The sequence below is a fragment of the Oryctolagus cuniculus genome, chromosome 12, assembly GCF_051225735.1.
Source record: "Oryctolagus cuniculus isolate XC-2025 breed Fujian yellow rabbit chromosome 12, ASM5122573v1, whole genome shotgun sequence".
Classification (NCBI taxonomy): domain Eukaryota; kingdom Metazoa; phylum Chordata; class Mammalia; order Lagomorpha; family Leporidae; genus Oryctolagus; species Oryctolagus cuniculus.
The window spans coordinates 89,328,575-89,343,644 of record NC_142878.1 but is presented as its reverse complement, the minus strand read 5'-3'; the positions used below and the strand labels follow the sequence as shown (position 1 = coordinate 89,343,644).

Below are 15,070 nucleotides of genomic sequence, written 5' to 3'. Positions count from 1 at the left end.
CAAAAGAACGGAAAAGATGGGGCGGGGGGCGAAGGGGCGGTGAGGGGGGAAGCTGGGAGCGGCCGGATCCCGGGGAAGGAATCCAGAGGCGAGCTGGGCAGCGGCTGGAAGAGAGGGAAGAGCGCGCGCGGCGAGCAGGCAGGGTCTAGGAGAGGGAGAGAGGGAGGGAGAACGAGCGAGCGAGCGAGCGAGGGAGGGGGAGCCGCGGGCGGGGGGAGGGGAGGGGAGGGGAGGGACTGGGCCGAGCCGGTGGGGGTGGCTCGGCAGCAGCAGCGCCGCGGCTCCAGCACCACTCGCTCGCTCACTCGCTCGCCGAGCCCGCCGCACGCCGCCCGGCTCCGGGCTGCTCGCCGCTCCGGCTCCCGGCCCAGCGATCGGGCGCGGCTCGGGCTCCGGAGGACAGGACTGCGCGCCGGGCCAGCCCAGCCCGGGGCCGGCTGTCGGAGCAGGTAGGTGGCTGGGTGCGGTCGGCGAGGATGCGGAGGCTGGGGGGGTTCCGAAGCCGGGGGAGGGGGCTTTGAAGCCCCGCCACTAACTTTCCGCTAGCTCCACGGAGCCCCGGCTGCCCTGCCGGGGTCCAGGCTGCCGGAGCCGAGTTTGGTCGGCGGGGAGAAGGTGAGCGCCCGGCAGGGGGTCCGGGCAGGACGTGGGGCGCCCCGGCGAGGGCAGGCGCGGTCCCTCCGGCCGCAGTCTGGACGCAGCGTCTGCGGCGCCTCCACGTGCGGGCGAAGACCCGAGAGCCGCGGCGCGGGTGTCCCGGGAAGGCGCCGGCTCTTCCCCGGCAGTCTGGGGACTCCCGCCCGTGGGCTGCCCGAGGTGCGCGGTCGTACGCCCTGCAGGGACGCCGGCTGCTCTCCGCTGAGCCCGCGGTGCGCCTCGCCCCAGCAGGTGCCAAGAGCGCTTTCGCTTTTGGGGAGCGCGGAACCGAATCCACTTGGTTTCTTTCTTATCCCGTTGCCCCGACTCTTTAATGGGGAAAGCCTAGGACACCCAACAGCGCCGTGGGCCGGCTCCCCGGACGACCCTGCTGCCCCTGGCAGCGACCCTGGCTCCCAAAGTTAAACGCGAAGCGAGTCGCTCCCGGTGCGCGCCTGGAGCGCGGTCCCGAAGTTCCCAACTTCTCGCCTGGCCGCGGCCCGCGGTTCCGGGCGATCGCTGTGGTCCCTTGGAACGGCCGAGAGCAGCTCCTCCTTCCTGGGCTTGGACGATGTTCCTAATTTGTTAAACGTACGACTTACAAACAGGCCAAAATCGTTCCTCGAGGGCGCCCAGGTGCGTGACTGGGACGGAGCCATCACCCCCGCGGAGCTTCGGCGTGGCCGTTCCCGGAGCCCCCGGGCTCCGGCTGCTTTCCCCGGTCTCGGACTCCCGGGCTCCGTCTCACGGAGGCCGCGTCTCAGGATCCGACCCCAGCCCGCGCGGTGAGCCGAGCCGCTTCCCTTCGCGGGGGGGGGGGGGGGTGTTCCTGTTTGCGGGAGAAATACCCACGTGGCTCCGGCTCGGACTTCCCACTCTCCGTCCCCCTCGAGCGGACGCAGCGGGGCCTCGGGCAGGCTGGAGGAGGACTTCGTGGTGTTCCGGGATCCGGGCCATCTCCGCCCGCTCCGGCGAGGGTCCTCCCGCCGCCCTGTGGCGGGCAAGCCGGGGTTCCTGTCCCGCCAGGTGGCGGCGCGCGGCGGCCGCCGGCCACGCGATCCGGACCTGCGGGGGGCGCCGGTTCGCTGGCTGCCCCGGAGTTCCAGAGGCAGGAGTCGTTGGCTCTGGCGGCTTCTCCGGCCGCGCAGAGCCCCGGGCTCGCAGCCCTCTTTGTTGGAGAGCTGTCGGGAGAGCTTTAGGCCAGGTCCAGTGAGGCTGAAAGCCGGGGACTTCGCGGAGGGGGGTCCCTTGGCCCTGCTCTCGGGAGCTCGGGCTGGGCGCCCCGGGGCGTTGAGCGCACCACCTGCGGGGCTCCATCCTCTGCGCCTTCGGCCGATTTTCCCTGCCGCACGCCGCGCACCTGGTTCCAGCGCGCTCCCTTGCTCCGCTGTGTTTAAGCCGCAAGGTTTCCAACTCCACCACTGCAGCCTTCACGTCCGCCTCCCATCTCACAGAGGAGCGAAGTGAGAGGATTCGCTCGGAGCTGGTCAGAGGAGGAAGGGAATTAAAGCATGACTCCAAGTTCACGGCCTTTGAGCAGCGGGCCCCTAACTCCACCGCTTTCTTAGCCCAGGACGGGTGTCTCTGGTTAGGCTGCCGTACACCCTGGCGTGGCTTGCCTGTGGGTGTGGGTGAGGTTAGAGGCAGGGGAGTAGTCCCCGGCTTCCTTGGCTAGGTGCTGTGCCCTGAGCATCACCTGGGATAAATCCCAGTGTGACAGTTTGTCGCATGCCTCTGCTGTGGCTGTGCTGGAGCCCGGAGGCTCAGCCGCATGGTGTGCAGCATGGTGAGAGCAGCCGCCGTTTCCTGACCAGGGAGTGAGTGCCGGCCGCGTGCTGGTGCTCGGGGTGAGACCACTTCTGGAGGGCTGGGGTTAGGAATGGCCCCTGGAGACGGTAGGATCTGCATCTGAGCCTTGTGCTGATTTCCAGGTGCAGAGGGAGGGTTGGGGGTGAGTGCAGAGGGAGGCGGGGACCCTCAAGGCTTTGGGGTACTGGCAAGAACTTGGACTTTGAGTGAGAAGTGCCGGGGCAGCTGGGAGGGCCAAGCTCCCCCCCTCCCAGGTCTAGGTGGAGGACAAAGCCCATGAGCTAAGGGCTGTGGCGCCAGCAGGAAATTCGCTGGGTTTTCCTTCTTTCCTTGCTTCTCACTGATTCCCAATCGCTTCTTTGTCCCTTCCACATATTAATTTTTAGAATTTGGCTCCTGGGTGCTGAGGACTCACTGTGGGCTGGGACATTAACTGTGCTAGGAGCCTTTGGTCAGCAGATAGTTCCTGAACTTGTACCTTCCGCTGGGCACTGGTCTGGGCCCTGGGATTGCAGCCATGCACAACACACAGGGAGGGCCCGTATCTCCCTCCGCAGCCAGTCTGCGGTCTGCACAGCTGCCAGACTAGTCCAGAGGCAAGGCACACGTGCAGAGAGGGTGTCTGAAGCAGTGCCCAGTGCCCAGTGGGGCCAGTATAGCCAAGAGAGCCCCCAGCCTCCCCTCGAGGGGCTCACGGCTCAGGGTGCTAAGGTCTGAGGCCGCTGGCTGTGAGATCCAAAGGTCCTGCGGGCTTCTGTGACGCCGGCTCCTGGTTGCCAGGGGTAGCTTGGCAGCAGCACCGTTGACCTTAGACGTGGCACTGGAGGGCTGCTCTGGAGTACGTCCACCAGCTGGTGTACGGCGAGAGGTGGCAACAGTGATCTTGCTAGGTATCCATAGAGACTGGTGCCAGGTAACCGGGCACCTCTGAAATCCTGGCTGCTGCGGCTGCTTGGCAAGCTCTGGGGCCCCATTGTACAGATGGGCAAATGGAGCCCCAAAGGGGCACAAGGGGGCAGTTGTGTAGGACGAGGGGCCCAGCCTCCATAGAATCCGGGTGTCCCCGATGTCTGAGTCAGTGTAAAATGACGCTCCTCTCTTCCTGGTTTGTGGACAATTGGTTTTCAGGCTGCAGCCTGGAGGGTTGATAAAAGCACAGGTTCCTGGGGCTCGCCCCAGAGTTTCTGACGCAGGGGGAGCTGGAGTGGGTCCAGGACTTGGCATTTCTAGCAAGCTCGCAGGTGACACTGATGCCCTTGGCTCAGGGACGGCACGTTGAGAGCCAGTGTGGTAGAACCACGGAAAGTGAGTGATTTTTCTTAAGTTTATGCGAGGGGGCAGGGAGCCTGCGAGGAAGGCGGTGATTTAGCTCTGAGAACTCCTAGGACCTGCCTGTGCACAGCCCCCTCCCCCTCACCCCCCGGGAGGCTGGAGAATTAAAAGAATATTTTATCTTCATCAGCACACACACACACACACACACACGGCTGGAGAATGGATCGCAATATAATTAGGGAATAAATAGGTGTCCTGTGTTGGTCTCGACTCCATGCCCCGTGGCTCTGTGGGGGTTTATTACCGCAGTGTCATAATGGGAAAGGTGTCATCCACTCGGAGGGCCCTTCATGAAACCTTCATGGCCCGGGGGGTCATTGTCCAGAAAGACGTGTCTTCCTCATTTAGAGAGAGAGAGAGAGAGAGGCGGAGAGGTGGCTTCATCTGCTAATGGCACTACCTGTGTTTTCTCTGACAGCAACGGGGCCCCATGTGTGCTTAGGGGGGAGGGGAAAAAAGAAATGGAGCCACGGCTGTGAACGGAGAGGCCGGGGCAGGTGCACTGCTCACATCGGTTTGCTGCGCATTTTCAAATGCTTTGAACCTCCGGCTGTCTGTCTCACCTGTGCGGCTGTCCGGAGTGGGACAAGGAGAGTTGGAGCTGCTTGAAGAAGCAGAGCCTGGTGCTTTATCCCCAATGCATTAATTAGGCCCCAAAGAAAAGAATCATAAAAGACTTGTTCTCCTAAACACCGGCGTTTTTCATCTGGATTCTATTTATCGATTATTTTACAGTCGTGAAGGAGCAAAAATCCATGTTTTTATAGCAAATAAAGCTGGCTGCAGTAATTATGCAGGCTCAACATGTCTGTTTTGGAGCAGGAAGTTGGAATTCAGCCTGACTCTCAAACATTTGGGTGAGCTCTAATTGAGAAAGACATTTCAAAGAACAAATATTTAGGAATGCGGATTTTGCTGACAGTCTCTCCGGGCCTGAGCTCAAGTACCTTGGCTTCAGCTGGAGCTCTGTGGGTGGGGGAGGATGATGGTTAGGACGTGGTCGGCAATGTCCAGACCACGGTGAGGTGTGAAACAGGCAGGTGCCGTGGTGCAGCCGGGGGGAACTGCTGCTTGCGGCTCCTGCACCCCGTCCTGGAGTGCTGGGTTGAGTCCTGGCTCCTCTGCTTCCCACCCAGCTTCTTGCTAATGCACCCTGGGAGGCAGCAGGTGATGGCTCAAGTACCTGCTGCCCTGCCACCCTCCTGGGCAATGGAATTCTGAGCTCCTGGCTTTGTTCTGGCTGCACCTTGGCTGTCGTGGGCATTTTGGGAGTGAACCAGTGGATCGAAGATTCTCTCTCTCTCTCTCTCTGTCTCCCCCAGCTTTTCAAATAGACAAAAATTAATAACTTTTCTAAAAAATGAGGCTGAGATGTTGAGTTAATCAGTGCGGCTGAGCTAAGGAGAGAGGATGCCTCCAGGGAAATTCTCCTACAGCTGGACTGCACGGGGGCGGGGCGGGGTTCAATTCATCAAGCGCAGATTGAGCAAACCTCTTGGACACTTCAGTATCAGGATGGGCACCATGAGGGCAGGGCCAGGACCGTGCGTCTCGTGTGTCTCCCGTGATGGTGCCTCAGGTGTCTGCAGGGACAAGAGCCGTTGTCTGCGGTGGCACTCAACACGGGAATTCCCAGCAAACCTGAACTCAGCTGGCTGAAACAGTAAGACCTTTAGCGTCTGCCACGGCAGGAGGCCTGAGCCGTGTCTGCCCCCAGTGGCTCTCTCTGTGGCTCAAGGATCAGCATCATCCAAGACCCAGATTTTTTAATCGTTCCTTGTTCTCAAGGTGACCAGATGGCTGCCACAGTTCCGGGTGTCACCCCCTGCATGAGCAGGTGCACAGTAGACAGGGCAGGAGGGGAGGTTTTCCAGAAGCCCCTCAGTGTCCCTGCCCCGCTGTGTCGTGCCTGAACCGACCACAGGCACGGGATGGAGGCTATCGTAATTGACCCAGAACAATCTCTTTTTAAAGATTTATTTATTTATTTGAAAGGCAGAGTTACAGAGAGGCAGAGAGAGATCTTCCATCTGCTGGTTCACTCCCCACATGGCAACTGCAAGACTGGGCCAAGCTGAAGCCAGGAGCCAGGAGCTTCTTCCAGGTCTCCCACGTGGGTTCAGGGGCCCAAGCACCTGGTTCATCTGCTGCTATCCCAAGCCATAGCAGAGAGCTGGATCAGAAGTGGAGCAGCAGGGACTCAAATCAGTGCCCATACGGGATGCTGGCGTGGCAGGCAGCAACTTAACCTGCTGGGCCACAGCTCCAGCCCTAGAATAATCTTCATTTGTGTATCGGGCCTCAGAGAGGAACAAGTTTAAGCTGCCTTTTTTTTTTTTTTTTTTTAAGATTGGTTTATTTATTTGAAAGGCAGATTTACCCAGAGAGGCAGAGGCAGAGAGAGAGAGAGAGAGAGAGAGAGAGAGAGGTCTTGCATCCGCTGGTTCACTCCCCAGATAGATGCAATGGCCAGAACTGCACCAATCCGAAGCCAGAAGCCAGGAGCTTCTCCCAGGTCTCCCATGCGGGTGCAGGGGCCCAAGGACCTGGACCATTTTCTATGCTTTCCCAGGCCATAGCAGAGAGCTGGATCAGAAGTGGAGCAGCTGGGACTTGAACCGGCGCCCATATGGGATGATGGCGCTGCAGGTGGCAGCTTTACCCACTACGCCACAGCACCAGTCCCTAAGGTGCTTTTGAAAAGGAGAAAACAACCAACAGTGCCTAGTATACAGTTCACGAGCTGGGTTTGAATTCTCACTCCTTTTTAAGCCTTGTGACCTTGGGCAAAGTGTTTCACCTCTGGTGCCTCAGCGTAGTCATCCGTACAATGGCATTTATTAGGAAGACGTACCTGAGGTAGCTCAAGAATCAGACTTGATTGGCAAAGAGAAACAGAGCTGATTTGAAGATTGGTACCTGATGTCAGATTGTGATAGAGTATAGGAGACCTGTGTAGACTAGGCCATGTAGGTCATCAGAGAATTGGAGAAAGAATCAGAGAATGAATACTTATGCTTCGTAGGCCAGCCATCAGAGAATGAACATGGCAGGGAACGCTTCCTGGAGGAGGTGGTTCAAGGTGCAATGAACACCACCATTTTGGGTTGTTTTAAGCTCCTTCTGCCTTTTAGTGTTCTTGGTGGTAAAATCAGACCACCAGGCCAAGAGCTCTTATCTCTATAATTACAATGGCTTTGATAGGCAGCCGTAATATACCCGTAGTGACCATCGTGATTCTGGGAGGCAGGCCGCAGCGGTCTCCCGGGCCCGATGCCCGTGCGAGCAGCCCGACCCCTCTCCACCTGTCAGAGCACTGCTGAGCTAGCAGCACGGCTGGTGTTCGCGTGCCCGGCCGCCTTCTGCGGTCCCTGTGCCTCACGGAAGACTGACCTTCCCATCTCTTACCCCTTCCGGGTTCTTTGCTTTTGTTGCGGGTGGCTCACAAAACCACAGCAACACCTTCCACGTGTCCCCGCCCTACCCCACACTCTCCTTCCATGATGTGTCCACCTGGTCTTCCTTACGGTTCCTGGTGGGTCTTCTCTTTCTTTCCAGCCTGGGGGGTCCTTTGTTCAGGCCCCACCCCCACCCCCATGGTGCTCGCGTCCTCCTCCGCCATCCTTAGGCCGTGCTGTCTGTGGGGACACAGGTCTTCAGAGCAGCCTCTGGGGGCTCTGTCCGTAGAGTGGTCTTCGTAAATTCCAGTGTACAGGTGGCAATGGGTGCAGGAGCCATGGCTGTGAACCCAGCGGGTTGCTCTGGGTGCCATGTTCCAGTACCAGAGCACACTCCCACAAAGTTACCCGAGAACCTGCATTTATTATTTATTTATTTTTTTGACAGGCAGAGTGGACAGTGAGAGAGAGACAGAGAGAAAGGTCTTCCTTTGCCGTTGGTTCACCCTCCAATGGCCGCCGCGGCCGGCGCACCGCGCTGATCCGATAGCAGGAGCCAGTTGCTTCTCCTGGTCTCCCACGGGGTGCAGGGCCCAAGCACTTGGGCCATCCTCCACTGCACTCCCGGGCCACAGCAGAGAGCTGGCCTGGAAGAGGGGCAACCGGGACAGAATCCGGCGCCCCAACCGGGACTAGAACCCGGTGTGCCGGCGCTGCAAGGCGGAGGATTAGCCTAGTGAGCCGTGGCGCCGGCCATTTTTTTTAAAACTCATTACCTTAGATTATTTTCCCTGTAGTTCTCGCTGGATGAAGCCCAGACTCGTCAGATGTTTGAATGTTGGCACTGCCCGCCCACGTCCCAGCCTCCCCACCAGGGTCTGGTCCTCCCGGTCTCTAACCCACACCTCCCTTGCCTTCAAGGCCATTGTCAGAGCTGCCTCCTCATCAGACCTTCCCTGACCGCTGCAGCCCCCGGTGATCTGGGAGCATCGATCTGGTCCACCCCCCCCCCCCCCCCCAGCCTCCGTGGCCATTCTTGCCTACGCCACAGATTCAGGAATTAACAATGCGCTGCCGGTGTCATGACTCAGCGTTCTGTTGGGGGGCAGGGGCTCCTCCTCCTGATTGGACCACTGGGGTCCCGATGGGCTGGCGCGGGACCTTGGTATTCTCCAGTAAGCCGTGGTGCTCCAGTGAGCACTTATCGAATTAATAAATCATCGCGATAGATTGAACGCCTGAAAAATCAGTGCGTCGTCACCATTTTCCCCCTTTAACCTCACTTGGGAGGAAGAGCTGCATCTAACGAATGCCTGCTCTGTACTGGACAGGGCCTTAGGAAGGTTTTAGCAGTTCTTTAGCTCAGCCTGCAACAAGCCTGCAAAGTTGGTTTCCTTTTGCTTTATTTATTTATTTATTTTTGCCATATAAGAATTGCCTGTGTTCATGGGGTGCGCCGTGACCCTTGGATGCGTGTACACAGCATATTGGCCAAGTCAGGGCCACGAGCATTTCTGTCTCCTGAAACGCGGACGGATGCTCTGTGCGGGGCGGCTCAGCTCCTCCTCTGGTTCTTTCTGGTGAGTTGCAGAGGCGGCGTCCGAGGCTGGGAGAGTTGGCCGCTCACCCGGCTCACTCAGCCAGCAGGGGGCAGAGCGAGGGCGAGGGCGGGGTCTCCTCTCCCTGAGGTGCTGTGTTTGCCCAGTCTTTGTGTCCCCATGTCCCCCGTGTGTCCCAGGTCTTTGCTGCATCTCCAGGACTTCGCAATAATCCAGGAATCGCGAGATTCTCACGGCGGACCCAGGGTCTCCCGGGAAGGGGTCAGATGTTCTGCGTGATGCAGAAAGGAGAGGCTAAGGCAGACAAGAGCAGGAGAGGACTGAGGGCCTCAGTAGTTATCCTTACTGCTATTTTTAATTTAAGAAGGGGAGAGAGATCCGCTCCGTTTTGGTTCCCTCCCCAGATACCTGCAGTGGCTGGGGCTGGGCCAGGCTGGGAGCGCCATGCAGGTCTCCCACATGGGTGGCAGTGACCCAAGTACTTGAGCGATTATGCTGCCTCCCAGCGTCTGCATCAGCAGGAAGCTGGAATCAGGAACTAGGACTGGAACCCAGGTGCTCCAGTGTGGGACAAGGGCCTCCCGATCCGTGGCTTGGTGGCTCGGCCAAACCACCTGCCTGTCTCAGAAGGCCCCGGGCCACTGGGCGGGGCAGTGTGAACCTGCTGCGGGAAAGCTGAGGTGGGAGACGCTAAGGAGAGCCGTCTTTGTAGGGCTCCACCATTTATGGAGATTGATTTATTTACTTATTTGAGAGGGAAAAACAGATTGATTGATTGATTGATTGATTGAGCAATACTCCGACACCCTGATTCACTCCACAAATGGCAGCAAGAGCCAGGCCTGGGCCAGGCTGCCGCCAGGAGCCAGCAGCTCCATCCTGGTCTCTTACGTGGGTAACAGGAGCCCAAATGCTCGGGCCATCACCTTCTGCCTTCCTAGATGTGTTAGCAGGAAGCTGGATGGGAAGCAGAGCAGCCAGGACTTGAACCAATGTTCGGGTGTGAGATGCCCTGCAGGTGGCTTCAGCCCCTGTGTCCCCGTCCTGGCCCCCTAGATAAGCATTTTTGGGGTTTGTGTATTTCTGGTTTGTGTTTTACAGCACCTTTGCATCACGTAGGCTAATGTCCATAGAAGCAGAGTCTTAGGGAGTCTTAGTCACATCCAAAGCTGCCGCCTGCTTTGCATGTGACCTCAAGTGACAGGGACAGGCTTGGTTTTCCAGAGGCTCATGTGGGCCCACGGGGGGCAGCCAAGCTTCCAGAGGTGGGGTCTTCGTGGCCTGGCCTCTGAGAGGCAGCTCTGGAATGGATTCTGGGGTCAGGTGGAGGTGACTGAGCGCCGAGTCTCTTGTATCTACTCCCGGGAGCAAACACTATTTAAAACCTGAACCTGCCCTTGCCCTGCCTGTCCTGCCTGGTTTATCATCATCCAAGCTTAAAATAAATACAATAAATAATATCACCCCAAAATGCTTTCTTCCCCTGCAGTGGATGAGCGACAATCTACATATGCAAATAAATGGCACGCCAGTCCCCATGAATATTAATTCGGAAAGGGCGTCGGAGGCCCTAAAATACACTCAAAACCAGCGGCGTGGCATTCAGCACCCCTGCAGCTCCTCCGGGCCTGGCGGCCTCACTGCGTCACCCCAGCCTCGTCCTGAGCGCTCAAGGTTACCCGGGGGAGGGCAGGCCCGAGGCTCAGGGGTGATGGGTGAATCCCCCTTGTGTGCCACAGCCGGGAGTCCCCGAGGGCCCCTGAGGACAGTTCTGCGGAGGTGGGCTCAGGCTCTGGGGGCGGGGTCGGGGGGGCATGCAAGGTGGCAGGGGGAAGCAGCCAGGGGCATTAGCTTGTCCTCCCTCTCAGGGACACACAAAGAAACCCGAGAGGGCGGGTGACTTGCTCAGAGTGGCACAGCAGAGTGAGCGGCAGGAAGCGAGGATGCTCATTCATTCTGAGCTCTGGAAGCTCCCTGCCCTTGGAGGGGGTGTGTGTGCAGGAGGGCTGGGCAGGCGGCTTTCAGAGTTTGTAGACTTTTAGGGAAGGAGTTATTTTTCTTCGGTGAACACACGCCCGGCGATGGGTGGCACCGGGGAACCCGGACCTTGCTCCTGTTTGGGTTGAGACAATTGGTTTCCTTCCTCCCTCAGTGGGTTTCTAAATTAGATTATCCACAGTGCAGAATGATTGTAGGGTTGCCTCACAAGGCTTGCTGGCCGAACTAACGATGGCACAGGGTGGAGAAGGGCCGCGTGAATCCGAGGCAGCCCCGCAGGGACAGAAGCTGGCCAGTGAGGCTGCCAGGAGGGAACGTGAGGCATTGTGGGTAAGTTCTGCGTTCCGCTGTGGCCGGGGAAGGCCCATGGTGAGGGGCAGTGGGGAATGTGGTCGCGCCCTGGTGCCATCCAAAACTGGTCTCGCTGGGGTGGGTGTTTGATGAAGGTGAACTAATGAAGATGCTGGCTAGGATGCCCGCATCGAGCTCACTTCAAGTCTTTTAGGTATTCTCTGTATATCTCTTTCTTTAAGATTTGTTTATTTATTTGAAAGGCAGAGTTACAGAGAGAGGTAGAGACAGAGAGAGAGAGAGGTCTTCCATCCGCTGGTTCGCTCCCCAGATGGCCACAACGGCCAGAGCTGTGCTGATCCGAAGCCAGGAGCCAGGAGCGTCTTCCGGGTCTCCCATGTGGGTGCAGGGGCCCAAGGACTTGGGCCATCTTCTACTGCTTTCCCGGGCCACAGAGAGAGCTGGATCGGAAGTGGAGCAGCTGGGACTTGAACTGGTGCCCATATGGGATGCTGGCGCTTCAGGTGGTAGCTTTACCTCCTACGCCAGCACAGCATTGGGCTCAAGTCTTGGCTCCAGCTCCTGACCCTAGCTTCCTGCTAATGCAGACCCTGGGGGGCAGCAGTGATGGCTCTAGTAGTTGGGCCCCTGCCTCTCGTGTGGGAGGCCTGGGTTGAGTTGGGCGCCTGCCTCTCATGTGGGAGGCCTGGGTTGAGTGCCCAGCTCCTGGCTTTGGCTGCCCAGCTGTTGCAGGCATTTGGGGAGTGAGTTTGGGTGCTGTCTCTGTATCTGCAAAACACAGTTGGCTCCACATGGCTCTTTCCTGGTGCTCGTGGGTCAGCTTGGACATAACCAGTTCACCTTTGGGCCCCCTCTCCTGGGCTGTAAGTCGTGGGATCGCCACCCTCACTTCCCAGCATGGTTACGTGAGGGTTCCAAGTTTCTGCAGCGAGCAGGGCACACAGCAGGTGCTCAGGGCGTCTGGATTCCCGTCTTTGCCAGCTGCGTTGATGTGGCTGCCCTGGGTCGGTGTGGTTGCATGTCTCTGTTGTGTCTGGGTGTCTGTGCGTGTGTTTGTATACGTGCTGTCTTTAGCCATGGCTTGTTTGTGAATGTGGTGTGAGTCTGTGCGTGTGTGTTGGCCTGGATGGTGTGATCTGTGCCTGTGAGTGGCTGTGTGTGCCAGCATTTCCTTGACTGCACCCCTGCTGTGCGTGTGTGTGCGTGCGTGTACGTGCCTGTGTGTGTATGTGTGCATGTGTGTGCATGTGCGTGTGTGCGTGTGTGCTGCAGGGCTGGTGTGGCCAGAAGGCCTCGGGCTGAAAAGCTTCACAGCCCCACACCGGGTCCAATGTGGCCTTGTCCCTTCCTGGCCCTTGCCATCCCTGGGAGGCTCTATGACTGCCCCAGCTCCTGTCGGTGTTTCCTCCATGTCCAAGGAAGGCTGACTGAGCCCCCAGTCCATTTGCATTCGTGTTTGCATGTCATTTGCATTGTCTACACAGTCTCTGCTTCCAGTTCTGCAGTTTTCAAGGTAAAATGAAGTTGCTGCTTTTGAAGGTCGTTGTGTTAGGGATCTGTCCGCCTTGTCTCCTTTCTGGTCCTGACCTCTCTTCCAGAGCGGGGGCGAGGCAGGAGAGGAGCCCCAGGAACGTCCGTTCTTCCTGGTCCACTCTGCTCCGCGGGGGCAGGCTGCTGGGCGGAGGACCTGGCTCTGGCTAGGGCCCGGGCCCTGGGCGCAGCTGTGACGGGGAGATTTTCTTTCCGTGGGTGGTTGGTTCTGCTCAGGTTCTCAGAGGGCAGGCCACAGTCAGGGACACACGCAGTGCAACCTGTGCCCCTCGCTGCTTCTCACATGTGTGGGGGAGGGAAGGGCCACCTCTGCTTCTAACTCAGCTTCCTGCTGATGTGCCTGGGAGGCAGCAGATGATGGCCCAAGTGCCTGGGTTTCTGTCACCCATGTGGGAAAACCAGATGGATTCGTGGCTCCTGCCTTTGGCCTGGCACAGCCCTGGCTGTTGCAGACATTTGGGGGTGAACCAGCAGGTGGAGAGAGTCTGTCTTTCCTTCTCTCTGTATCTTTCAAATGAAGAGAGAGATTATTTTAAAAGAAAAAATCATCCTACTTAGGGCTGTTGTGATGATCAAATGGACAACTCAGGGAAGGGGCTTGGCTTAGGGCTTGGGAGGGAGCAGACAATCTGTCGATGTCAGCACTCCAGCCCGCAGGCTTGGGGGAAAGTGGAAGTTCATGGCGTGTTTCTAGATTGTTCTTCAGGAAGTCGGGTTCCAGGGGAGCTTGAGTTGCTGTCATATTCCTGAGGGTGGCAGCATTGGCGGAGGCAGCTGTCCAAGGATCCAGGCCCCTGCGGCCCCCCTGGTGGACGGGTCAGAGGCATCTCGGTCATTCTCAAGGTCAAGCGATTCATCTTCTCTCTAGCTTCTTGACCCCAAGCCTCCAGGGCCATCCAGGACTGAGCAGCTCTCAGGAAAACGGTGCTTGAGGCAAGACATCATGCTGGTGCTTTGTGGGGGGGTGGGCAGAGACACAGTCCAAGGGAGGGGGAGGGGGAGCAGCAGTAAATGCCAGCCGCAGCCCTGGGAGGAAAGGGTGCTGGTTGCTTAGCCACGGTGAGGCTGCTGTCCAGCCCCATGGAACCACTGGGCCTTGGAGGGTTTGTCTGGGGTTGAAGGGGAGGACTTTCCCCACCAGCTCTTTGGTCCGGCACTGGCCTGTGTTCCCCCATGCAGTGTCAATTCCCTTGCACAGCTTGCTCCTTTTGCCTGGCCCTTCGGGGAAGCCTCAGGACCAGCCACGTCCCGGGCCCTGGGGCAAGGTGCCTCATTGGTCCAGCGTCTTTGTATGTCCAGTGGGGGGAGGGGTCCTGGGCCCTGGAGCTGCTCTGTCTCCCAAGGAGGGTGCCATGGGGGCTGTGCCAGAGCCTGGGGGGAAGCTGGGACAACCAGTGGTGTGAGATGAGACCGTGGCTCTGCATGGAGAAAGTCGCTCTTGGCCTGGGTGGCAGGTGCAGCCAAGCACATCTGAGAAGGCACAGACCAGGGTCTGACTCAGCTGCTGTGAATTAATTAGTCCACTGGCTGCCGGGCCAGGTGCTGGGGCCAGGGCAGTGGGGAGCCACCTGCAGGCCACTGTCGAGCAGGTGAGAGCTTGCTCCGTGCTTAGCGGCGGCAGGGGTCAGTCAGATGGGCCCCTAGCTCGGGACTGCGGGCCTTTGCCTGCAGAGAGTCAGATGGGGGCCATTTCCAGGAGACCCGGTGTTCCCAGCGCAGCTCAGGAAGGCAGAACAGGCACAGAGGGGCTGGCGTGGTGGCGCGGCAGGTGAACAGCCGTCGCCCGGGACGCGCACACCCGTTCAAACCCTCGCTGCTCTGCTTCTGCTCCAGCTTCCTGCAAATACTCCTGGGAAGCAGCCCAAGTACTTGGGTCCCTGCCACCCTCGTGGGAGACCCAGAGGAGTCCTGGTTCCTGGCTTTGGCCTGGCCCCCAAACTGTGGCCATTTGGGGAGTGAACCTGCAGATGGAAGCCCCCCCAACCCCGTCTCTCCCTCCCTCTTTGTCAGTCTGCTTTTCAAATACTTTTTTTAAAAGCCTCACATCTCACTGCTGCCTGGGGAGCTTCATTGCACTGTGGGGGTCCCCATCACGCCCCTCCATGTCTCAGCTGGGAGAATGGCTTCCCTGGGTGACGAGTGATTGGGAAGAGCCAGGAGCCAGAGACCAGCGTGCTTGCGTTTGGACTCCAGCCACTGAGGAGCTGGGCGAGCCCGGCCAGGCCACTCCACCTCTCTTCATTCAAGAGATCTTTATGGAGCACTTGCTGTCTGCTGGACCCCGTTCTCGCTACTGGGGTGGGGTGGGGTGGGCAGTAGTGAGTGACACAGGACAGACAGATGAAGGCCCTGCCCTGCGGGAGCTTAGGGTCTCCCGAGAGTCAGGCTGTGCCATGAAGGTGCCACGAGGAAGGGTGGTAGACGATGTCAGGCAGTGTAGACGGGAGCAGAAGAGCTGAGGAGGGAGTGATG

At 58.8% G+C, this 15,070-nt stretch overlaps 1 protein-coding gene across 16 annotated transcripts in view; it reads left to right on the top strand.

Annotated features, from left to right (window-relative positions):
* The first annotated feature begins 255 nt into the window (after positions 1 to 255).
* The window catches only part of MEGF11 (multiple EGF like domains 11), a 308,135-nt gene continuing 293,320 nt past the window's right edge, over positions 256 to 15,070 (top strand). For all 16 annotated transcript variants that reach the window (XR_016218272.1, XR_007910144.3, XR_007910140.3 and 13 more), the window contains exon 1: positions 256 to 449. The gene's annotated coding sequence lies outside the window, so the exon portion shown is untranslated. The remainder of the gene's footprint in view (positions 450 to 15,070) is intronic.